The sequence below is a fragment of the Pristiophorus japonicus genome, unplaced genomic scaffold, assembly GCF_044704955.1.
Source record: "Pristiophorus japonicus isolate sPriJap1 unplaced genomic scaffold, sPriJap1.hap1 HAP1_SCAFFOLD_207, whole genome shotgun sequence".
NCBI lineage: Eukaryota > Metazoa > Chordata > Chondrichthyes > Pristiophoridae > Pristiophorus > Pristiophorus japonicus.
The window spans coordinates 216,562-239,078 of NW_027251767.1; the positions used below are offsets into that span (position 1 = coordinate 216,562).

General features: G+C 49.5%; 18 non-coding genes across 18 annotated transcripts; all 18 read left to right on the top strand.

Moving 5' to 3' along the window:
* Positions 1-309: 309 nt before the first annotated feature.
* trnam-cau (transfer RNA methionine (anticodon CAU)) lies at positions 310-382 on the top strand. The gene has a single exon. It is a non-coding gene; the product is annotated as a tRNA-Met (tRNA).
* Positions 383-1,612: 1,230 nt separating this feature from the next.
* trnam-cau (transfer RNA methionine (anticodon CAU)) lies at positions 1,613-1,685 on the top strand. The gene has a single exon. It is a non-coding gene; the product is annotated as a tRNA-Met (tRNA).
* Positions 1,686-2,883: 1,198 nt separating this feature from the next.
* Positions 2,884-2,956, top strand: trnam-cau (transfer RNA methionine (anticodon CAU)). Its single transcript has one exon. It is a non-coding gene; the product is annotated as a tRNA-Met (tRNA).
* A 1,198-nt stretch (positions 2,957-4,154) lies between these two features.
* trnam-cau (transfer RNA methionine (anticodon CAU)) lies at positions 4,155-4,227 on the top strand. The gene has a single exon. It is a non-coding gene; the product is annotated as a tRNA-Met (tRNA).
* A 1,230-nt stretch (positions 4,228-5,457) lies between these two features.
* Positions 5,458-5,530, top strand: trnam-cau (transfer RNA methionine (anticodon CAU)). Its single transcript has one exon. It is a non-coding gene; the product is annotated as a tRNA-Met (tRNA).
* Positions 5,531-6,728: 1,198 nt separating this feature from the next.
* trnam-cau (transfer RNA methionine (anticodon CAU)) lies at positions 6,729-6,801 on the top strand. Its single transcript has one exon. It is a non-coding gene; the product is annotated as a tRNA-Met (tRNA).
* Positions 6,802-7,999: 1,198 nt separating this feature from the next.
* On the top strand, positions 8,000-8,072 carry trnam-cau (transfer RNA methionine (anticodon CAU)). The gene has a single exon. It is a non-coding gene; the product is annotated as a tRNA-Met (tRNA).
* Positions 8,073-9,302: 1,230 nt separating this feature from the next.
* trnam-cau (transfer RNA methionine (anticodon CAU)) lies at positions 9,303-9,375 on the top strand. Its single transcript has one exon. It is a non-coding gene; the product is annotated as a tRNA-Met (tRNA).
* Positions 9,376-10,573: 1,198 nt separating this feature from the next.
* On the top strand, positions 10,574-10,646 carry trnam-cau (transfer RNA methionine (anticodon CAU)). Its single transcript has one exon. It is a non-coding gene; the product is annotated as a tRNA-Met (tRNA).
* A 1,198-nt stretch (positions 10,647-11,844) lies between these two features.
* On the top strand, positions 11,845-11,917 carry trnam-cau (transfer RNA methionine (anticodon CAU)). Its single transcript has one exon. It is a non-coding gene; the product is annotated as a tRNA-Met (tRNA).
* Positions 11,918-13,147: 1,230 nt separating this feature from the next.
* On the top strand, positions 13,148-13,220 carry trnam-cau (transfer RNA methionine (anticodon CAU)). The gene has a single exon. It is a non-coding gene; the product is annotated as a tRNA-Met (tRNA).
* Positions 13,221-14,418: 1,198 nt separating this feature from the next.
* On the top strand, positions 14,419-14,491 carry trnam-cau (transfer RNA methionine (anticodon CAU)). Its single transcript has one exon. It is a non-coding gene; the product is annotated as a tRNA-Met (tRNA).
* Positions 14,492-15,689: 1,198 nt separating this feature from the next.
* Positions 15,690-15,762, top strand: trnam-cau (transfer RNA methionine (anticodon CAU)). Its single transcript has one exon. It is a non-coding gene; the product is annotated as a tRNA-Met (tRNA).
* A 1,198-nt stretch (positions 15,763-16,960) lies between these two features.
* trnam-cau (transfer RNA methionine (anticodon CAU)) lies at positions 16,961-17,033 on the top strand. The gene has a single exon. It is a non-coding gene; the product is annotated as a tRNA-Met (tRNA).
* Positions 17,034-18,232: 1,199 nt separating this feature from the next.
* Positions 18,233-18,305, top strand: trnam-cau (transfer RNA methionine (anticodon CAU)). The gene has a single exon. It is a non-coding gene; the product is annotated as a tRNA-Met (tRNA).
* Positions 18,306-19,503: 1,198 nt separating this feature from the next.
* Positions 19,504-19,576, top strand: trnam-cau (transfer RNA methionine (anticodon CAU)). The gene has a single exon. It is a non-coding gene; the product is annotated as a tRNA-Met (tRNA).
* Positions 19,577-20,774: 1,198 nt separating this feature from the next.
* Positions 20,775-20,847, top strand: trnam-cau (transfer RNA methionine (anticodon CAU)). The gene has a single exon. It is a non-coding gene; the product is annotated as a tRNA-Met (tRNA).
* Positions 20,848-22,045: 1,198 nt separating this feature from the next.
* Positions 22,046-22,118, top strand: trnam-cau (transfer RNA methionine (anticodon CAU)). Its single transcript has one exon. It is a non-coding gene; the product is annotated as a tRNA-Met (tRNA).
* Positions 22,119-22,517: the final 399 nt, after the last annotated feature.

The following is a 22,517-nucleotide window of genomic DNA, read 5'->3' on the forward strand; positions in this document are numbered from 1 at the left end:
CTTTGTTTTCTACTGCACTGCTCCGCTCCCCACCTGTCAATCGAAGGGAAGCGGCAGAGGTGCCTATCTTTGCTGATTGTCTGCCGCATGCCTTTTAATGCTGCTCGTCCTGTGTACTTGCTGATGTTGCAGCTATTTTTCACAGCCTGGGCCAGCGGCGCAATGGATAACGCATCTGACTACGGATTAGAAGATTGCATGTTCGGCTCCTGCCTGGCTCGAGCATTGTGGCAATCTTTGCATTCTGGCTTTGAATGCCACGTAAGCGAACATAGTTGGTCACACTCTTCAGTTACTAACCAGGCAAGTGCCTTCTTAGCGCAGTAGGCAGCGCGTCAGTCTCATAATCTGAAGGTCCTGAGTTCAATCCTCAGAGAAGGCATTAATACTTGCATAGACTTTTCTCCTTCTTTCATTTCAGCTGCATTCATGCAAAAATCAGGAAGTTTTGCTGCGACAGCACATCAAAGGATTTGATGTCCCTCAGCCTGCGGTGACCTTCAGAAGCAGATGGGCTCACACCACACCTGACACAACTCTTGTTTCTGAACAATTACCCGAGCCAAAAGAATAGTGGTGAATGCAGGTATTGATCCCGCTAACTCTCACATACAAAGCAAGCACTCTACCATTTGAGCTAATTCCCCATTGATGTCTGGCATTAGCTCCCAGTTTGCATCTGACTAGCCCCTTATCACTTGCCTCCTCGCTGTTCCACGACCAGCAGAAATCTCTTGCTTCAGGTTGGCCTGCTCCCTGAACACTTTCAATGCTTTGCTCCGATCGACGTTACTGAGCAATAGCAGGCGAGCAAGGGCAGGACTGGAAGCCATGGATATGGTGAAAGACGCCGAGAAGAGCTCGAGCCTGCGCAAGGGAAGCGAGTTGAGCGCAACGTCGCAGCCGCCACGAGCGTGAGGGAGCAGGCGAGAGCCCTGTCTGACTGATGGACAAATGACTTCTATTGCCTGAGGCTTTGCCTGAAAGAAAGTGCAATTGCCTGAGGCTTTGCCTGAAAGAAAGTGCAATTGCCTGAGGCTTTGCCTGAAAGAAAATGCTGGCTCTTTACATGCATTGCTTCTGAAAGGCACTCCCTGCTGACACACACATGCAAGTGTTCAAGCAAAACGGTGAAGGCACTGTCCTGTGCCTCAGCTGCAACATGTTCAGCTGTAAACTGCTCATCATATTAAGAACTCTGCCTTCAGCGAATTGCGACTTACCACACACATACTTACTTCAAAAGAATTCTCACTGCTTCAAGCCGGAGTGCAACCAACCACCTAAGGACGACTTTGCTTTGCTTTGTTTTCCACTGCACTGCTCCGCTCCCCACCTGTCAATCGAAGGGAAGCGGCAGAGGTGCCTATCTTTGCTGATTGTCTGCCGCATGCCTTTTAATGCTGCTCGTCCTGTGTACTTGCTGATGTCGCAGCTATTTTTCACAGCCTGGGCCAGCGGCGTAATGGATAACGCATCTGACTACGGATTAGAAGATTGCATGTTCGGCTCCTGCCTGGCTCGAGCATTATGGCAATCTTTGCATTCTGGCTTTGAATGCCACGTAAGCGAACATAATTGGTCACACTCTTCAGTTACTAACCAGGCAAGTGCCTTCTTAGCGCAGTAGGCAGCGTGTCAGTCTCATAATCTGAAGGTCCTGAGTTCAATCCTCAGAGAAGGCATTAATACTTGCATCGACTTTTTTCCTTCTTTCATTTCAGCTGCATTCATGCAAAAATCAGGAAGTTTTGCTGCGATAGCACATCAAAGGATTTGATGTCCCTCAGCCTGCGGTGACCTTCAGAAGCAGATGGGCTCACACCACACCTGACACAACTCTTGTTTCTGAACAATTACCCGAGCCAAAAGAATAGTGGTGAATGCAGGTATTGATCCCGCTAACTCTCACATGCAAAGCAAGCGCTCTACCATTTGAGCTAATTCCCCATTGATGTCTGGCATTAGCTCCCAGTTTGCATCTGACTAGCCCCTTATCACTTGCCTCCTCGCTGTTCCACGACCAGCAGAAATCTCTTGCTTCAGGTTGGCCTGCTCCCTGAACACTTTCAATGCTTTGCTCCGATCGACGTTACTGAGCAATAGCAGGCGAGCAAGGGCAGGACTGGAAGCCATGGATATGGTGAAAGACGCCGAGAAGAGCTCGAGCCTGCGCAAGGGAAGCGAGTTGAGCGCAACGTCGCAGCAGCCACGAGCGTGAGGGAGCAGGCGAGAGCCCTGTCTGACTGATGGACAAATGACTTCTATTGCCTGAGGCTTTGCCTGAAAGAAAGTGCAATTGCCTGAGGCTTTGCCTGATAGAAAATGCTGGCTCTTTACATGCATTGCTGCTCAAAGGCACTCCCTGCTGGCACACACATGCAAGTGTTCAAGCAAAATGGTGAAGGCACTGTCCTGTGCCTCAGCTGTAACATGTTCAGCTGTAAACTGCTCATCATATTAAGAACTCTGCCTTCAGCGAATTGCGACTTACCACACACATACTTACTTCAAAAGAATGCTCACTGCTTCAAGCCGGAGTGCAACCAACCACCTAAGGACGACTTTGCTTTGCTTTGTTTTCTACTGCACTGCTCCGCTCCCCACCTGTCAATCGAAGGGAAGCGGCAGAGGTGCCTATCTTTGCTGATTGTCTGCCGCATGCCTTTTAATGCTGCTCGTCCTGTGTACTTGCTGATGTCGCAGCTATTTTTCACAGCCTGGGCCAGTGGCGCAATGGATAACGCATCTGACTACGGATTAGAAGATTGCATGTTCGGCTCCTACCTGGCTCGAGCATTATGGCAATCTTTGCATTCTGGCTTTGAATGCCACGTAAGCGAACATAGTTGGTCACACTCTTCAGTTACTAACCAGGCAAGTGCCTTCTTAGCGCAGTAGGCAGTGCGTCAGTCTCATCATCTGAAGGTCCTGAGTTCAATCCTCAGAGAAGGCATTAATACTTGCATAGACTTTTCTCCTTCTTTCATTTCAGCTGCATTCATGCAAAAATCAGGAAGTTTTGCTGCGATAGCACATCAAAGGATTTGATGTCCCTCAGCCTGCGGTGACCTTCAGAAGCAGATGGGCTCACACCACACCTGACACAACTCTTGTTTCTGAACAATTACCCGAGCCAAAAGAATAGTGGTGAATGCAGGTATTGATCCCGCTAACTCTCACATGCAAAGCAAGCGCTCTACCATTTGAGCTAATTCCCCATTGATGTCTGGCATTAGCTCCCAGTTTGCATCTGACTAGCCCCTTATCACTTGCCTCCTCGCTGTTCCACGACCAGCAGAAATCTCTTGCTTCAGGTTGGCCTGCTCCCTGAACACTTTCAATGCTTTGCTCCAATCGACGTTACTGAGCAATAGCAGGCGAGCAAGGGCAGGACTGGAAGCCATGGATATGGTGAAAGACGCCGAGAAGAGCTCGAGCCTGCGCAAGGGAAGCGAGTTGAGCGCAACGTCGCAGCCGCCACGAGCGTGAGGGAGCAGGCGAGAGCCCTGTCTGACTGATGGACAAATGACTTCTATTGCCTGAGGCTTTGCCTGAAAGAAAGTGCAATTGCCTGAGGCTTTGCCTGATAGAAAATGCTGGCTCTTTACATGCATTGCTGCTCAAAGGCACTCCCTGCTGACACACACATGCAAGTGTTCAAGCAAAACGGTGAAGGCACTGTCCTGTGCCTCAGCTGTAACATGTTCAGCTGTAAACTGCTCATCATATTAAGAACTCTGCCTTCAGCGAATTGCGACTTACCACACACATGCTTACTTCAAAAGAATGCTCACTGCTTCAAGCCGGAGTGCAACCAACCACCTAAGGACGACTTTGCTTTGCTTTGTTTTCTACTGCACTGCTCCGCTCCCCACCTGTCAATCGAAGGGAAGCGGCAGAGGTGCCTATCTTTGCTGATTGTCTGCCGCATGCCTTTTAATGCTGCTCGTCCTGTGTACTTGCTGATGTTGCAGCTATTTTTCACAGCCTGGGCCAGCGGCGCAATGGATAACGCATCTGACTACGGATTAGAAGATTGCATGTTCGGCTCCTGCCTGGCTCGAGCATTGTGGCAATCTTTGCATTCTGGCTTTGAATGCCACGTAAGCGAACATAGTTGGTCACACTCTTCAGTTACTAACCAGGCAAGTGCCTTCTTAGCGCAGTAGGCAGCGCGTCAGTCTCATAATCTGAAGGTCCTGAGTTCAATCCTCAGAGAAGGCATTAATACTTGCATAGACTTTTCTCCTTCTTTCATTTCAGCTGCATTCATGCAAAAATCAGGAAGTTTTGCTGCGACAGCACATCAAAGGATTTGATGTCCCTCAGCCTGCGGTGACCTTCAGAAGCAGATGGGCTCACACCACACCTGACACAACTCTTGTTTCTGAACAATTACCCGAGCCAAAAGAATAGTGGTGAATGCAGGTATTGATCCCGCTAACTCTCACATACAAAGCAAGCACTCTACCATTTGAGCTAATTCCCCATTGATGTCTGGCATTAGCTCCCAGTTTGCATCTGACTAGCCCCTTATCACTTGCCTCCTCGCTGTTCCACGACCAGCAGAAATCTCTTGCTTCAGGTTGGCCTGCTCCCTGAACACTTTCAATGCTTTGCTCCGATCGACGTTACTGAGCAATAGCAGGCGAGCAAGGGCAGGACTGGAAGCCATGGATATGGTGAAAGACGCCGAGAAGAGCTCGAGCCTGCGCAAGGGAAGCGAGTTGAGCGCAACGTCGCAGCCGCCACGAGCGTGAGGGAGCAGGCGAGAGCCCTGTCTGACTGATGGACAAATGACTTCTATTGCCTGAGGCTTTGCCTGAAAGAAAGTGCAATTGCCTGAGGCTTTGCCTGAAAGAAAGTGCAATTGCCTGAGGCTTTGCCTGAAAGAAAATGCTGGCTCTTTACATGCATTGCTTCTGAAAGGCACTCCCTGCTGACACACACATGCAAGTGTTCAAGCAAAACGGTGAAGGCACTGTCCTGTGCCTCAGCTGCAACATGTTCAGCTGTAAACTGCTCATCATATTAAGAACTCTGCCTTCAGCGAATTGCGACTTACCACACACATACTTACTTCAAAAGAATTCTCACTGCTTCAAGCCGGAGTGCAACCAACCACCTAAGGACGACTTTGCTTTGCTTTGTTTTCCACTGCACTGCTCCGCTCCCCACCTGTCAATCGAAGGGAAGCGGCAGAGGTGCCTATCTTTGCTGATTGTCTGCCGCATGCCTTTTAATGCTGCTCGTCCTGTGTACTTGCTGATGTCGCAGCTATTTTTCACAGCCTGGGCCAGCGGCGTAATGGATAACGCATCTGACTACGGATTAGAAGATTGCATGTTCGGCTCCTGCCTGGCTCGAGCATTATGGCAATCTTTGCATTCTGGCTTTGAATGCCACGTAAGCGAACATAATTGGTCACACTCTTCAGTTACTAACCAGGCAAGTGCCTTCTTAGCGCAGTAGGCAGCGTGTCAGTCTCATAATCTGAAGGTCCTGAGTTCAATCCTCAGAGAAGGCATTAATACTTGCATCGACTTTTTTCCTTCTTTCATTTCAGCTGCATTCATGCAAAAATCAGGAAGTTTTGCTGCGATAGCACATCAAAGGATTTGATGTCCCTCAGCCTGCGGTGACCTTCAGAAGCAGATGGGCTCACACCACACCTGACACAACTCTTGTTTCTGAACAATTACCCGAGCCAAAAGAATAGTGGTGAATGCAGGTATTGATCCCGCTAACTCTCACATGCAAAGCAAGCGCTCTACCATTTGAGCTAATTCCCCATTGATGTCTGGCATTAGCTCCCAGTTTGCATCTGACTAGCCCCTTATCACTTGCCTCCTCGCTGTTCCACGACCAGCAGAAATCTCTTGCTTCAGGTTGGCCTGCTCCCTGAACACTTTCAATGCTTTGCTCCGATCGACGTTACTGAGCAATAGCAGGCGAGCAAGGGCAGGACTGGAAGCCATGGATATGGTGAAAGACGCCGAGAAGAGCTCGAGCCTGCGCAAGGGAAGCGAGTTGAGCGCAACGTCGCAGCAGCCACGAGCGTGAGGGAGCAGGCGAGAGCCCTGTCTGACTGATGGACAAATGACTTCTATTGCCTGAGGCTTTGCCTGAAAGAAAGTGCAATTGCCTGAGGCTTTGCCTGATAGAAAATGCTGGCTCTTTACATGCATTGCTGCTCAAAGGCACTCCCTGCTGGCACACACATGCAAGTGTTCAAGCAAAATGGTGAAGGCACTGTCCTGTGCCTCAGCTGTAACATGTTCAGCTGTAAACTGCTCATCATATTAAGAACTCTGCCTTCAGCGAATTGCGACTTACCACACACATACTTACTTCAAAAGAATGCTCACTGCTTCAAGCCGGAGTGCAACCAACCACCTAAGGACGACTTTGCTTTGCTTTGTTTTCTACTGCACTGCTCCGCTCCCCACCTGTCAATCGAAGGGAAGCGGCAGAGGTGCCTATCTTTGCTGATTGTCTGCCGCATGCCTTTTAATGCTGCTCGTCCTGTGTACTTGCTGATGTCGCAGCTATTTTTCACAGCCTGGGCCAGTGGCGCAATGGATAACGCATCTGACTACGGATTAGAAGATTGCATGTTCGGCTCCTACCTGGCTCGAGCATTATGGCAATCTTTGCATTCTGGCTTTGAATGCCACGTAAGCGAACATAGTTGGTCACACTCTTCAGTTACTAACCAGGCAAGTGCCTTCTTAGCGCAGTAGGCAGTGCGTCAGTCTCATCATCTGAAGGTCCTGAGTTCAATCCTCAGAGAAGGCATTAATACTTGCATAGACTTTTCTCCTTCTTTCATTTCAGCTGCATTCATGCAAAAATCAGGAAGTTTTGCTGCGATAGCACATCAAAGGATTTGATGTCCCTCAGCCTGCGGTGACCTTCAGAAGCAGATGGGCTCACACCACACCTGACACAACTCTTGTTTCTGAACAATTACCCGAGCCAAAAGAATAGTGGTGAATGCAGGTATTGATCCCGCTAACTCTCACATGCAAAGCAAGCGCTCTACCATTTGAGCTAATTCCCCATTGATGTCTGGCATTAGCTCCCAGTTTGCATCTGACTAGCCCCTTATCACTTGCCTCCTCGCTGTTCCACGACCAGCAGAAATCTCTTGCTTCAGGTTGGCCTGCTCCCTGAACACTTTCAATGCTTTGCTCCAATCGACGTTACTGAGCAATAGCAGGCGAGCAAGGGCAGGACTGGAAGCCATGGATATGGTGAAAGACGCCGAGAAGAGCTCGAGCCTGCGCAAGGGAAGCGAGTTGAGCGCAACGTCGCAGCCGCCACGAGCGTGAGGGAGCAGGCGAGAGCCCTGTCTGACTGATGGACAAATGACTTCTATTGCCTGAGGCTTTGCCTGAAAGAAAGTGCAATTGCCTGAGGCTTTGCCTGATAGAAAATGCTGGCTCTTTACATGCATTGCTGCTCAAAGGCACTCCCTGCTGACACACACATGCAAGTGTTCAAGCAAAACGGTGAAGGCACTGTCCTGTGCCTCAGCTGTAACATGTTCAGCTGTAAACTGCTCATCATATTAAGAACTCTGCCTTCAGCGAATTGCGACTTACCACACACATGCTTACTTCAAAAGAATGCTCACTGCTTCAAGCCGGAGTGCAACCAACCACCTAAGGACGACTTTGCTTTGCTTTGTTTTCTACTGCACTGCTCCGCTCCCCACCTGTCAATCGAAGGGAAGCGGCAGAGGTGCCTATCTTTGCTGATTGTCTGCCGCATGCCTTTTAATGCTGCTCGTCCTGTGTACTTGCTGATGTTGCAGCTATTTTTCACAGCCTGGGCCAGCGGCGCAATGGATAACGCATCTGACTACGGATTAGAAGATTGCATGTTCGGCTCCTGCCTGGCTCGAGCATTGTGGCAATCTTTGCATTCTGGCTTTGAATGCCACGTAAGCGAACATAGTTGGTCACACTCTTCAGTTACTAACCAGGCAAGTGCCTTCTTAGCGCAGTAGGCAGCGCGTCAGTCTCATAATCTGAAGGTCCTGAGTTCAATCCTCAGAGAAGGCATTAATACTTGCATAGACTTTTCTCCTTCTTTCATTTCAGCTGCATTCATGCAAAAATCAGGAAGTTTTGCTGCGACAGCACATCAAAGGATTTGATGTCCCTCAGCCTGCGGTGACCTTCAGAAGCAGATGGGCTCACACCACACCTGACACAACTCTTGTTTCTGAACAATTACCCGAGCCAAAAGAATAGTGGTGAATGCAGGTATTGATCCCGCTAACTCTCACATACAAAGCAAGCACTCTACCATTTGAGCTAATTCCCCATTGATGTCTGGCATTAGCTCCCAGTTTGCATCTGACTAGCCCCTTATCACTTGCCTCCTCGCTGTTCCACGACCAGCAGAAATCTCTTGCTTCAGGTTGGCCTGCTCCCTGAACACTTTCAATGCTTTGCTCCGATCGACGTTACTGAGCAATAGCAGGCGAGCAAGGGCAGGACTGGAAGCCATGGATATGGTGAAAGACGCCGAGAAGAGCTCGAGCCTGCGCAAGGGAAGCGAGTTGAGCGCAACGTCGCAGCCGCCACGAGCGTGAGGGAGCAGGCGAGAGCCCTGTCTGACTGATGGACAAATGACTTCTATTGCCTGAGGCTTTGCCTGAAAGAAAGTGCAATTGCCTGAGGCTTTGCCTGAAAGAAAGTGCAATTGCCTGAGGCTTTGCCTGAAAGAAAATGCTGGCTCTTTACATGCATTGCTTCTGAAAGGCACTCCCTGCTGACACACACATGCAAGTGTTCAAGCAAAACGGTGAAGGCACTGTCCTGTGCCTCAGCTGCAACATGTTCAGCTGTAAACTGCTCATCATATTAAGAACTCTGCCTTCAGCGAATTGCGACTTACCACACACATACTTACTTCAAAAGAATTCTCACTGCTTCAAGCCGGAGTGCAACCAACCACCTAAGGACGACTTTGCTTTGCTTTGTTTTCCACTGCACTGCTCCGCTCCCCACCTGTCAATCGAAGGGAAGCGGCAGAGGTGCCTATCTTTGCTGATTGTCTGCCGCATGCCTTTTAATGCTGCTCGTCCTGTGTACTTGCTGATGTCGCAGCTATTTTTCACAGCCTGGGCCAGCGGCGTAATGGATAACGCATCTGACTACGGATTAGAAGATTGCATGTTCGGCTCCTGCCTGGCTCGAGCATTATGGCAATCTTTGCATTCTGGCTTTGAATGCCACGTAAGCGAACATAATTGGTCACACTCTTCAGTTACTAACCAGGCAAGTGCCTTCTTAGCGCAGTAGGCAGCGTGTCAGTCTCATAATCTGAAGGTCCTGAGTTCAATCCTCAGAGAAGGCATTAATACTTGCATCGACTTTTTTCCTTCTTTCATTTCAGCTGCATTCATGCAAAAATCAGGAAGTTTTGCTGCGATAGCACATCAAAGGATTTGATGTCCCTCAGCCTGCGGTGACCTTCAGAAGCAGATGGGCTCACACCACACCTGACACAACTCTTGTTTCTGAACAATTACCCGAGCCAAAAGAATAGTGGTGAATGCAGGTATTGATCCCGCTAACTCTCACATGCAAAGCAAGCGCTCTACCATTTGAGCTAATTCCCCATTGATGTCTGGCATTAGCTCCCAGTTTGCATCTGACTAGCCCCTTATCACTTGCCTCCTCGCTGTTCCACGACCAGCAGAAATCTCTTGCTTCAGGTTGGCCTGCTCCCTGAACACTTTCAATGCTTTGCTCCGATCGACGTTACTGAGCAATAGCAGGCGAGCAAGGGCAGGACTGGAAGCCATGGATATGGTGAAAGACGCCGAGAAGAGCTCGAGCCTGCGCAAGGGAAGCGAGTTGAGCGCAACGTCGCAGCAGCCACGAGCGTGAGGGAGCAGGCGAGAGCCCTGTCTGACTGATGGACAAATGACTTCTATTGCCTGAGGCTTTGCCTGAAAGAAAGTGCAATTGCCTGAGGCTTTGCCTGATAGAAAATGCTGGCTCTTTACATGCATTGCTGCTCAAAGGCACTCCCTGCTGGCACACACATGCAAGTGTTCAAGCAAAATGGTGAAGGCACTGTCCTGTGCCTCAGCTGTAACATGTTCAGCTGTAAACTGCTCATCATATTAAGAACTCTGCCTTCAGCGAATTGCGACTTACCACACACATACTTACTTCAAAAGAATGCTCACTGCTTCAAGCCGGAGTGCAACCAACCACCTAAGGACGACTTTGCTTTGCTTTGTTTTCTACTGCACTGCTCCGCTCCCCACCTGTCAATCGAAGGGAAGCGGCAGAGGTGCCTATCTTTGCTGATTGTCTGCCGCATGCCTTTTAATGCTGCTCGTCCTGTGTACTTGCTGATGTCGCAGCTATTTTTCACAGCCTGGGCCAGTGGCGCAATGGATAACGCATCTGACTACGGATTAGAAGATTGCATGTTCGGCTCCTACCTGGCTCGAGCATTATGGCAATCTTTGCATTCTGGCTTTGAATGCCACGTAAGCGAACATAGTTGGTCACACTCTTCAGTTACTAACCAGGCAAGTGCCTTCTTAGCGCAGTAGGCAGTGCGTCAGTCTCATCATCTGAAGGTCCTGAGTTCAATCCTCAGAGAAGGCATTAATACTTGCATAGACTTTTCTCCTTCTTTCATTTCAGCTGCATTCATGCAAAAATCAGGAAGTTTTGCTGCGATAGCACATCAAAGGATTTGATGTCCCTCAGCCTGCGGTGACCTTCAGAAGCAGATGGGCTCACACCACACCTGACACAACTCTTGTTTCTGAACAATTACCCGAGCCAAAAGAATAGTGGTGAATGCAGGTATTGATCCCGCTAACTCTCACATGCAAAGCAAGCGCTCTACCATTTGAGCTAATTCCCCATTGATGTCTGGCATTAGCTCCCAGTTTGCATCTGACTAGCCCCTTATCACTTGCCTCCTCGCTGTTCCACGACCAGCAGAAATCTCTTGCTTCAGGTTGGCCTGCTCCCTGAACACTTTCAATGCTTTGCTCCAATCGACGTTACTGAGCAATAGCAGGCGAGCAAGGGCAGGACTGGAAGCCATGGATATGGTGAAAGACGCCGAGAAGAGCTCGAGCCTGCGCAAGGGAAGCGAGTTGAGCGCAACGTCGCAGCCGCCACGAGCGTGAGGGAGCAGGCGAGAGCCCTGTCTGACTGATGGACAAATGACTTCTATTGCCTGAGGCTTTGCCTGAAAGAAAGTGCAATTGCCTGAGGCTTTGCCTGATAGAAAATGCTGGCTCTTTACATGCATTGCTGCTCAAAGGCACTCCCTGCTGACACACACATGCAAGTGTTCAAGCAAAACGGTGAAGGCACTGTCCTGTGCCTCAGCTGTAACATGTTCAGCTGTAAACTGCTCATCATATTAAGAACTCTGCCTTCAGCGAATTGCGACTTACCACACACATGCTTACTTCAAAAGAATGCTCACTGCTTCAAGCCGGAGTGCAACCAACCACCTAAGGACGACTTTGCTTTGCTTTGTTTTCTACTGCACTGCTCCGCTCCCCACCTGTCAATCGAAGGGAAGCGGCAGAGGTGCCTATCTTTGCTGATTGTCTGCCGCATGCCTTTTAATGCTGCTCGTCCTGTGTACTTGCTGATGTTGCAGCTATTTTTCACAGCCTGGGCCAGCGGCGCAATGGATAACGCATCTGACTACGGATTAGAAGATTGCATGTTCGGCTCCTGCCTGGCTCGAGCATTGTGGCAATCTTTGCATTCTGGCTTTGAATGCCACGTAAGCGAACATAGTTGGTCACACTCTTCAGTTACTAACCAGGCAAGTGCCTTCTTAGCGCAGTAGGCAGCGCGTCAGTCTCATAATCTGAAGGTCCTGAGTTCAATCCTCAGAGAAGGCATTAATACTTGCATAGACTTTTCTCCTTCTTTCATTTCAGCTGCATTCATGCAAAAATCAGGAAGTTTTGCTGCGACAGCACATCAAAGGATTTGATGTCCCTCAGCCTGCGGTGACCTTCAGAAGCAGATGGGCTCACACCACACCTGACACAACTCTTGTTTCTGAACAATTACCCGAGCCAAAAGAATAGTGGTGAATGCAGGTATTGATCCCGCTAACTCTCACATACAAAGCAAGCACTCTACCATTTGAGCTAATTCCCCATTGATGTCTGGCATTAGCTCCCAGTTTGCATCTGACTAGCCCCTTATCACTTGCCTCCTCGCTGTTCCACGACCAGCAGAAATCTCTTGCTTCAGGTTGGCCTGCTCCCTGAACACTTTCAATGCTTTGCTCCGATCGACGTTACTGAGCAATAGCAGGCGAGCAAGGGCAGGACTGGAAGCCATGGATATGGTGAAAGACGCCGAGAAGAGCTCGAGCCTGCGCAAGGGAAGCGAGTTGAGCGCAACGTCGCAGCCGCCACGAGCGTGAGGGAGCAGGCGAGAGCCCTGTCTGACTGATGGACAAATGACTTCTATTGCCTGAGGCTTTGCCTGAAAGAAAGTGCAATTGCCTGAGGCTTTGCCTGAAAGAAAGTGCAATTGCCTGAGGCTTTGCCTGAAAGAAAATGCTGGCTCTTTACATGCATTGCTTCTGAAAGGCACTCCCTGCTGACACACACATGCAAGTGTTCAAGCAAAACGGTGAAGGCACTGTCCTGTGCCTCAGCTGCAACATGTTCAGCTGTAAACTGCTCATCATATTAAGAACTCTGCCTTCAGCGAATTGCGACTTACCACACACATACTTACTTCAAAAGAATTCTCACTGCTTCAAGCCGGAGTGCAACCAACCACCTAAGGACGACTTTGCTTTGCTTTGTTTTCCACTGCACTGCTCCGCTCCCCACCTGTCAATCGAAGGGAAGCGGCAGAGGTGCCTATCTTTGCTGATTGTCTGCCGCATGCCTTTTAATGCTGCTCGTCCTGTGTACTTGCTGATGTCGCAGCTATTTTTCACAGCCTGGGCCAGCGGCGTAATGGATAACGCATCTGACTACGGATTAGAAGATTGCATGTTCGGCTCCTGCCTGGCTCGAGCATTATGGCAATCTTTGCATTCTGGCTTTGAATGCCACGTAAGCGAACATAATTGGTCACACTCTTCAGTTACTAACCAGGCAAGTGCCTTCTTAGCGCAGTAGGCAGCGTGTCAGTCTCATAATCTGAAGGTCCTGAGTTCAATCCTCAGAGAAGGCATTAATACTTGCATCGACTTTTTTCCTTCTTTCATTTCAGCTGCATTCATGCAAAAATCAGGAAGTTTTGCTGCGATAGCACATCAAAGGATTTGATGTCCCTCAGCCTGCGGTGACCTTCAGAAGCAGATGGGCTCACACCACACCTGACACAACTCTTGTTTCTGAACAATTACCCGAGCCAAAAGAATAGTGGTGAATGCAGGTATTGATCCCGCTAACTCTCACATGCAAAGCAAGCGCTCTACCATTTGAGCTAATTCCCCATTGATGTCTGGCATTAGCTCCCAGTTTGCATCTGACTAGCCCCTTATCACTTGCCTCCTCGCTGTTCCACGACCAGCAGAAATCTCTTGCTTCAGGTTGGCCTGCTCCCTGAACACTTTCAATGCTTTGCTCCGATCGACGTTACTGAGCAATAGCAGGCGAGCAAGGGCAGGACTGGAAGCCATGGATATGGTGAAAGACGCCGAGAAGAGCTCGAGCCTGCGCAAGGGAAGCGAGTTGAGCGCAACGTCGCAGCAGCCACGAGCGTGAGGGAGCAGGCGAGAGCCCTGTCTGACTGATGGACAAATGACTTCTATTGCCTGAGGCTTTGCCTGAAAGAAAGTGCAATTGCCTGAGGCTTTGCCTGATAGAAAATGCTGGCTCTTTACATGCATTGCTGCTCAAAGGCACTCCCTGCTGGCACACACATGCAAGTGTTCAAGCAAAATGGTGAAGGCACTGTCCTGTGCCTCAGCTGTAACATGTTCAGCTGTAAACTGCTCATCATATTAAGAACTCTGCCTTCAGCGAATTGCGACTTACCACACACATACTTACTTCAAAAGAATGCTCACTGCTTCAAGCCGGAGTGCAACCAACCACCTAAGGACGACTTTGCTTTGCTTTGTTTTCTACTGCACTGCTCCGCTCCCCACCTGTCAATCGAAGGGAAGCGGCAGAGGTGCCTATCTTTGCTGATTGTCTGCCGCATGCCTTTTAATGCTGCTCGTCCTGTGTACTTGCTGATGTCGCAGCTATTTTTCACAGCCTGGGCCAGTGGCGCAATGGATAACGCATCTGACTACGGATTAGAAGATTGCATGTTCGGCTCCTACCTGGCTCGAGCATTATGGCAATCTTTGCATTCTGGCTTTGAATGCCACGTAAGCGAACATAGTTGGTCACACTCTTCAGTTACTAACCAGGCAAGTGCCTTCTTAGCGCAGTAGGCAGTGCGTCAGTCTCATCATCTGAAGGTCCTGAGTTCAATCCTCAGAGAAGGCATTAATACTTGCATAGACTTTTCTCCTTCTTTCATTTCAGCTGCATTCATGCAAAAATCAGGAAGTTTTGCTGCGATAGCACATCAAAGGATTTGATGTCCCTCAGCCTGCGGTGACCTTCAGAAGCAGATGGGCTCACACCACACCTGACACAACTCTTGTTTCTGAACAATTACCCGAGCCAAAAGAATAGTGGTGAATGCAGGTATTGATCCCGCTAACTCTCACATGCAAAGCAAGCGCTCTACCATTTGAGCTAATTCCCCATTGATGTCTGGCATTAGCTCCCAGTTTGCATCTGACTAGCCCCTTATCACTTGCCTCCTCGCTGTTCCACGACCAGCAGAAATCTCTTGCTTCAGGTTGGCCTGCTCCCTGAACACTTTCAATGCTTTGCTCCAATCGACGTTACTGAGCAATAGCAGGCGAGCAAGGGCAGGACTGGAAGCCATGGATATGGTGAAAGACGCCGAGAAGAGCTCGAGCCTGCGCAAGGGAAGCGAGTTGAGCGCAACGTCGCAGCCGCCACGAGCGTGAGGGAGCAGGCGAGAGCCCTGTCTGACTGATGGACAAATGACTTCTATTGCCTGAGGCTTTGCCTGAAAGAAAGTGCAATTGCCTGAGGCTTTGCCTGATAGAAAATGCTGGCTCTTTACATGCATTGCTGCTCAAAGGCACTCCCTGCTGACACACACATGCAAGTGTTCAAGCAAAACGGTGAAGGCACTGTCCTGTGCCTCAGCTGTAACATGTTCAGCTGTAAACTGCTCATCATATTAAGAACTCTGCCTTCAGCGAATTGCGACTTACCACACACATGCTTACTTCAAAAGAATGCTCACTGCTTCAAGCCGGAGTGCAACCAACCACCTAAGGACGACTTTGCTTTGCTTTGTTTTCTACTGCACTGCTCCGCTCCCCACCTGTCAATCGAAGGGAAGCGGCAGAGGTGCCTATCTTTGCTGATTGTCTGCCGCATGCCTTTTAATGCTGCTCGTCCTGTGTACTTGCTGATGTCGCAGCTATTTTTCACAGCCTGGGCCAGCGGCGCAATGGATAACGCATCTGACTACGGATTAGAAGATTGCATGTTCGGCTCCTACCTGGCTCGAGCATTATGGCAATCTTTGCATTCTGGCTTTGAATGCCACGTAAGCGAACATAGTTGGTCACACTCTTCAGTTACTAACCAGGCAAGTGCCTTCTTAGCGCAGTAGGCAGCGCGTCAGTCTCATAATCTGACGGTCCTGAGTTCAATCCTCAGAGAAGGCATTAATACTTGCATCGACTTTTTTCCTTCTTTCATTTCAGCTGCATTCATGCAAAAATCAGGAAGTTTTGCTGCGACAGCACATCAAAGGATTTGATGTCCCTCAGCCTGCGGTGACCTTCAGAAGCAGATGGGCTCACACCACACCTGACACAACTCTTGTTTCTGAACAATTACCCGAGCCAAAAGAATAGTGGTGAATGCAGGTATTGATCCCGCTAACTCTCACATGCAAAGCAAGCGCTCTACCATTTGAGCTAATTCCCCATTGATGTCTGGCATTAGCTCCCAGTTTGCATCTGACTAGCCCCTTATCACTTGCCTCCTCGCTGTTCCACGACCAGCAGAAATCTCTTGCTTCAGGTTGGCCTGCTCCCTGAACACTTTCAATGCTTTGCTCCGATCGACGTTACTGAGCAATAGCAGGCGAGCAAGGGCAGGACTGGAAGCCATGGATATGGTGAAAGACGCCGAGAAGAGCTCGAGCCTGCGCAAGGGAAGCGAGTTGAGCGCAACGTCGCAGCCGCCACGAGCGTGAGGGAGCAGGCGAGAGCCCTGTCTGACTGATGGACAAATGACTTCTATTGCCTGAGGCTTTGCCTGAAAGAAAGTGCAATTGCCTGAGGCTTTGCCTGATAGAAAATGCTGGCTCTTTACATGCATTGCTGCTCAAAGGCACTCCCTGCTGACACACACATGCAAGTGTTCAAGCAAAACGGTGAAGGCACTGTCCTGTGCCTCAGCTGTAACATGTTCAGCTGTAAACTGCTCATCATATTAAGAACTCTGCCTTCAGCGAATTGCGACTTACCACACACATACTTACTTCAAAAGAATGCTCACTGCTTCAAGCCGGAGTGCAACCAACCACCTAAGGACGACTTTGCTTTGCTTTGTTTTCTGCTGCACTGCTCCGCTCCCCACCTGTCAATCGAAGGGAAGCGGCAGAGGTGCCTATCTTTGCTGATTGTCTGCCGCATGCCTTTTAATGCTGCTCGTCCTGTGTACTTGCTGATGTCGCAGCTATTTTTCACAGCCTGGGCCAGCGGCGCAATGGATAACGCATCTGACTACGGATTAGAAGATTGCATGTTCGGCTCCTGCCTGGCTCGAGCATTGTGGCAATCTTTGCATTCTGGCTTTGAATGCCACGTAAGCGAACATAGTTGGTCACACTCTTCAGTTACTAACCAGGCAAGTGCCTTCTTAGCGCAGTAGGCAGCGCGTCAGTCTCATAATCTGAAGGTCCTGAGTTCAATCCTCAGAGAAGGCATTAATACTTGCATAGACCTTTCTCCTTCTTTCATTTCAGCTGCATTCATGCAAAAATCAGGAAGTTTTGCTGCGATAGCACATCAAAGGATTTGATGTCCCTCAGCCTGCGGTGACCTTCAGAAGCAGATGGGCTCACACCACACCTGACACAACTCTTGTTTCTGAACAATTACCCGAGCCAAAAAGAATAGTGCTGAATGCAGGTATTGATCCCGCTAACTCTCACATGCAAAGCAAGCGCTCTACCATTTGAGCTAATTCCCCATTGATGTCTGGCATTAGCTCCCAGTTTGCATCTGACTAGCCCCTTATCACTTGCCTCCTCGCTGTTCCACGACCAGCAGAAATCTCTTGCTTCAGGTTGGCCTGCTCCCTGAACACTTTCAATGCTTTGCTCCGATCGACGTTACTGAGCAATAGCAGGCGAGCAAGGGCAGCACTGGAAGCCATGGATATGGTGAAAGACGCCGAGAAGAGCTCGAGCCTGCGCAAGGGAAGCGAGTTGAGCGCAACGTCGCAGCCGCCACGAGCGTGAGGGAGCAGGCGAGAGCCCTGTCTGACTGATGGACAAATGACTTCTATTGCCTGAGGCTTTGCCTGAAAGAAAGTGCAATTGCCTGAGGCTTTGCCTGATAGAAAATGCTGGCTCTTTACATGCATTGCTGCTCAAAGGCACTCCCTGCTGACACACACATGCAAGTGTTCAAGCAAAACGGTGAAGGCACTGTCCTGTGCCTCAGCTGTAACATGTTCAGCTGTAAACTGCTCATCATATTAAGAACTCTGCCTTCAGCGAATTGCGACTTACCACACACATACTTACTTCAAAAGAATGCTCATTGCTTCAAGCCGGAGTGCAACCAACCACTTAAGGACGACTTTGCTTTGCTTTGTTTTCTACTGCACTGCTCCGCTCCCCACCTGTCAATCGAAGGGAAGCGGCAGAGGTGCCTATCTTTGCTGATTGTCTGCCGCATGCCTTTTAATGCTGCTCGTCCTGTGTACTTGCTGATGTCGCAGCTATTTTTCACAGCCTGGGCCAGCGGCGCAATGGATAACGCATCTGACTACGGATTAGAAGATTGCATGTTCGGCTCCTGCCTGGCTCGAGCATTATGGCAATCTTTGCATTCTGGCTTTGAATGCCATGTAAGCGAACATAGTTGGTCACACTCTTCAGTTACTAACCAGGCAAGTGCCTTCTTAGCGCAGTAGGCAGCGCGTCAGTCTCATAATCTGAAGGTCCTGAGTTCAATCCTCAGAGAAGGCATTAATACTTGCATAGACTTTTTTCCTTCTTTCATTTCAGCTGCATTCATGCAAAAATCAGGAAGTTTTGCTGCGACAGCACATCAAAGGATTTGATGTCCCTCAGCCTGCGGTGACCTTCAGAAGCAGATGGGCTCACACCACACCTGACACAACTCTTGTTTCTGAACAATTACCCGAGCCAAAAGAATAGTGGTGAATGCAGGTATTGATCCCGCTAACTCTCACATGCAAAGCAAGCGCTCTACCATTTGAGCTAATTCCCCATTGATGTCTGGCATTAGCTCCCAGTTTGCATCTGACTAGCCCCTTATCACTTGCCTCCTCGCTGTTCCACGACCAGCAGAAATCTCTTGCTTCAGGTTGGCCTGCTCCCTGAACACTTTCAATGCTTTGCTCCGATCGACGTTACTGAGCAATAGCAGGCGAGCAAGGGCAGGACTGGAAGCCATGGATATGGTGAAAGACGCCGAGAAGAGCTCGAGCCTGCGCAAGGGAAGCGAGTTGAGCGCAACGTCGCAGCCGCCACGAGCGTGAGGGAGCAGGCGAGAGCCCTGTCTGACTGATGGACAAATGACTTCTATTGCCTGAGGCTTTGCCTGAAAGAAAGTGCAATTGCCTGAGGCTTTGCCTGATAGAAAATGCTGGCTCTTTACATGCATTGCTGCTCAAAGGCACTCCCTGCTGACACACACATGCAAGTGTTCAAGCAAAACGGTGAAGGCACTGTCCTGTGCCTCAGCTGTAACATGTTCAGCTGTAAACTGCTCATCATATTAAGAACTCTGCCTTCAGCGAATTGCGACTTACCACACACATACTTACTTCAAAAGAATGCTCACTGCTTCAAGCCGGAGTGCAACCAACCACCTAAGGACGACTTTGCTTTGCTTTGTTTTCTACTGCACTGCTCCGCTCCCCACCTGTCAATCGAAGGGAAGCGGCAGAGGTGCCTATCTTTGCTGATTGTCTGCCGCATGCCTTTTAATGCTGCTCGTCCTGTGTACTTGCTGATGTCGCAGCTATTTTTCACAGCCTGGGCCAGCGGCGCAATGGATAACGCATCTGACTACGGATTAGAAGATTGCATGTTCGGCTCCTGCCTGGCTCGAGCATTGTGGCAATCTTTGCATTCTGGCTTTGAATGCCACGTAAGCGAACATAGTTGGTCACACTCTTCAGTTACTAACCAGGCAAGTGCCTTCTTAGCGCAGTAGGCAGCGCGTCAGTCTCATAATCTGTAGGTCCTGAGTTCAATCCTCAGAGAAGGCATTAATACTTGCATAGACTTTTCTCCTTCTTTCATTTCAGCTGCATTCATGCAAAAATCAGGAAGTTTTGCTGCGATAGCACATCAAAGGATTTGATGTCCCTCAGCCTGCGGTGACCTTCAGAAGCAGATGGGCTCACACCACACCTGACACAACTCTTGTTTCTGAACAATTACCCGAGCCAAAAGAATAGTGGTGAATGCAGGTATTGATCCCTCTAACTCTCACATGCAAAGCAAGCGCTCTACCATTTGAGCTAATCCCCCATTGATGTCTGGCATTAGCTCCCAGTTTGCATCTGACTAGCCCCTTATCACTTGCCTCCTCGCTGTTCCACGACCAGCAGAAATCTCTTGCTTCAGGTTGGCCTGCTCCCTGAACATTTTCAATGCTTTGCTCCGATCGACGTTACTGAGCAATAGCAGGCGAGCAAGGGCAGGACTGGAAGCCATGGATATGGTGAAAGACGCCGAGAAGAGCTCGAGCCTGCGCAAGGGAAGCGAGTTGAGCGCAACGTCGCAGCCGCCACGAGCGTGAGGGAGCAGGCGAGAGCCCTGTCTGACTGATGGACAAATGACTTCTATTGCCTGAGGCTTTGCCTGAAAGAAAGTGCAATTGCCTGAGGCTTTGCCTGATAGAAAATGCTGGCTCTTTACATGCATTGCTGCTCAAAGGCACTCCCTGCTGACACACACATGCAAGTGTTCAAGCAAAACGGTGAAGGCACTGTCCTGTGCCTCAGCTGTAACATGTTCAGCTGTAAACTGCTCATCATATTAAGAACTCTGCCTTCAGCGAATTGCGACTTACCACACACATACTTACTTCAAAAGAATGCTCACTGCTTCAAGCCGGAGTGCAACCAACCACCTAAGGACGACTTTGCTTTGCTTTGTTTTCTGCTGCACTGCTCCGCTCCCCACCTGTCAATCGAAGGGAAGCGGCAGAGGTGCCTATCTTTGCTGATTGTCTGCCGCATGCCTTTTAATGCTGCTCGTCCTGTGTACTTGCTGATGTCGCAGCTATTTTTCACAGCCTGGGCCAGCGGCGCAATGGATAACGCATCTGACTACGGATTAGAAGATTGCATGTTCGGCTCCTGCCTGGCTCGAGCATTATGGCAATCTTTGCATTCTGGCTTTGAATGCCATGTAAGCGAACATAGTTGGTCACACTCTTCAGTTACTAACCAGGCAAGTGCCTTCTTAGCGCAGTAGGCAGCGCGTCAGTCTCATAATCTGAAGGTCCTGAGTTCAATCCTCAGAGAAGGCATTAATACTTGCATAGACTTTTTTCCTTCTTTCATTTCAGCTGCATTCATGCAAAAATCAGGAAGTTTTGCTGCGACAGCACATCAAAGGATTTGATGTCCCTCAGCCTGCGGTGACCTTCAGAAGCAGATGGGCTCACACCACACCTGACACAACTCTTGTTTCTGAACAATTACCCGAGCCAAAAGAATAGTGGTGAATGCAGGTATTGATCCCGCTAACTCTCACATGCAAAGCAAGCGCTCTACCATTTGAGCTAATTCCCCATTGATGTCTGGCATTAGCTCCCAGTTTGCATCTGACTAGCCCCTTATCACTTGCCTCCTCGCTGTTCCACGACCAGCAGAAATCTCTTGCTTCAGGTTGGCCTGCTCCCTGAACACTTTCAATGCTTTGCTCCGATCGACGTTACTGAGCAATAGCAGGCGAGCAAGGGCAGGACTGGAAGCCATGGATATGGTGAAAGACGCCGAGAAGAGCTCGAGCCTGTGCAAGGGAAGCGAGTTGAGCGCAACGTCGCAGCCGCCACGAGCGTGAGGGAGCAGGCGAGAGCCCTGTCTGACTGATGGACAAATGACTTCTATTGCCTGAGGCTTTGCCTGAAAGAAAGTGCAATTGCCTGAGGCTTTGCCTGATAGAAAATGCTGGCTCTTTACATGCATTGCTGCTCAAAGGCACTCCCTGCTGACACACACATGCAAGTGTTCAAGCAAAACGGTGAAGGCACTGTCCTGTGCCTCAGCTGTAACATGTTCAGCTGTAAACTGCTCATCATATTAAGAACTCTGCCTTCAGCGAATTGCGACTTACCACACACATACTTACTTCAAAAGAATGCTCACTGCTTCAAGCCGGAGTGCAACCAACCACCTAAGGACGACTTTGCTTTGCTTTGTTTTCTACTGCACTGCTCCGCTCCCCACCTGTCAATCGAAGGGAAGCGGCAGAGGTGCCTATCTTTGCTGATTGTCTGCCGCATGCCTTTTAATGCTGCTCGTCCTGTGTACTTGCTGATGTCGCAGCTATTTTTCACAGCCTGGGCCAGCGGCGCAATGGATAACGCATCTGACTACGGATTAGAAGATTGCATGTTCGGCTCCTGCCTGGCTCGAGCATTGTGGCAATCTTTGCATTCTGGCTTTGAATGCCACGTAAGCGAACATAGTTGGTCACACTCTTCAGTTACTAACCAGGCAAGTGCCTTCTTAGCGCAGTAGGCAGCGCGTCAGTCTCATAATCTGAAGGTCCTGAGTTCAATCCTCAGAGAAGGCATTAATACTTGCATAGACTTTTCTCCTTCTTTCATTTCAGCTGCATTCATGCAAAAATCAGGAAGTTTTGCTGCGACAGCACATCAAAGGATTTGATGTCCCTCAGCCTGCGGTGACCTTCAGAAGCAGATGGGCTCACACCACACCTGACACAACTCTTGTTTCTGAACAATTACCCGAGCCAAAAGAATAGTGGTGAATGCAGGTATTGATCCCGCTAACTCTCACATGCAAAGCAAGCGCTCTACCATTTGAGCTAATTCCCCATTGATGTCTGGCATTAGCTCCCAGTTTGCATCTGACTAGCCCCTTATCACTTGCCTCCTCGCTGTTCCACGACCAGCAGAAATCTCTTGCTTCAGGTTGGCCTGCTCCCTGAACACTTTCAATGCTTTGCTCC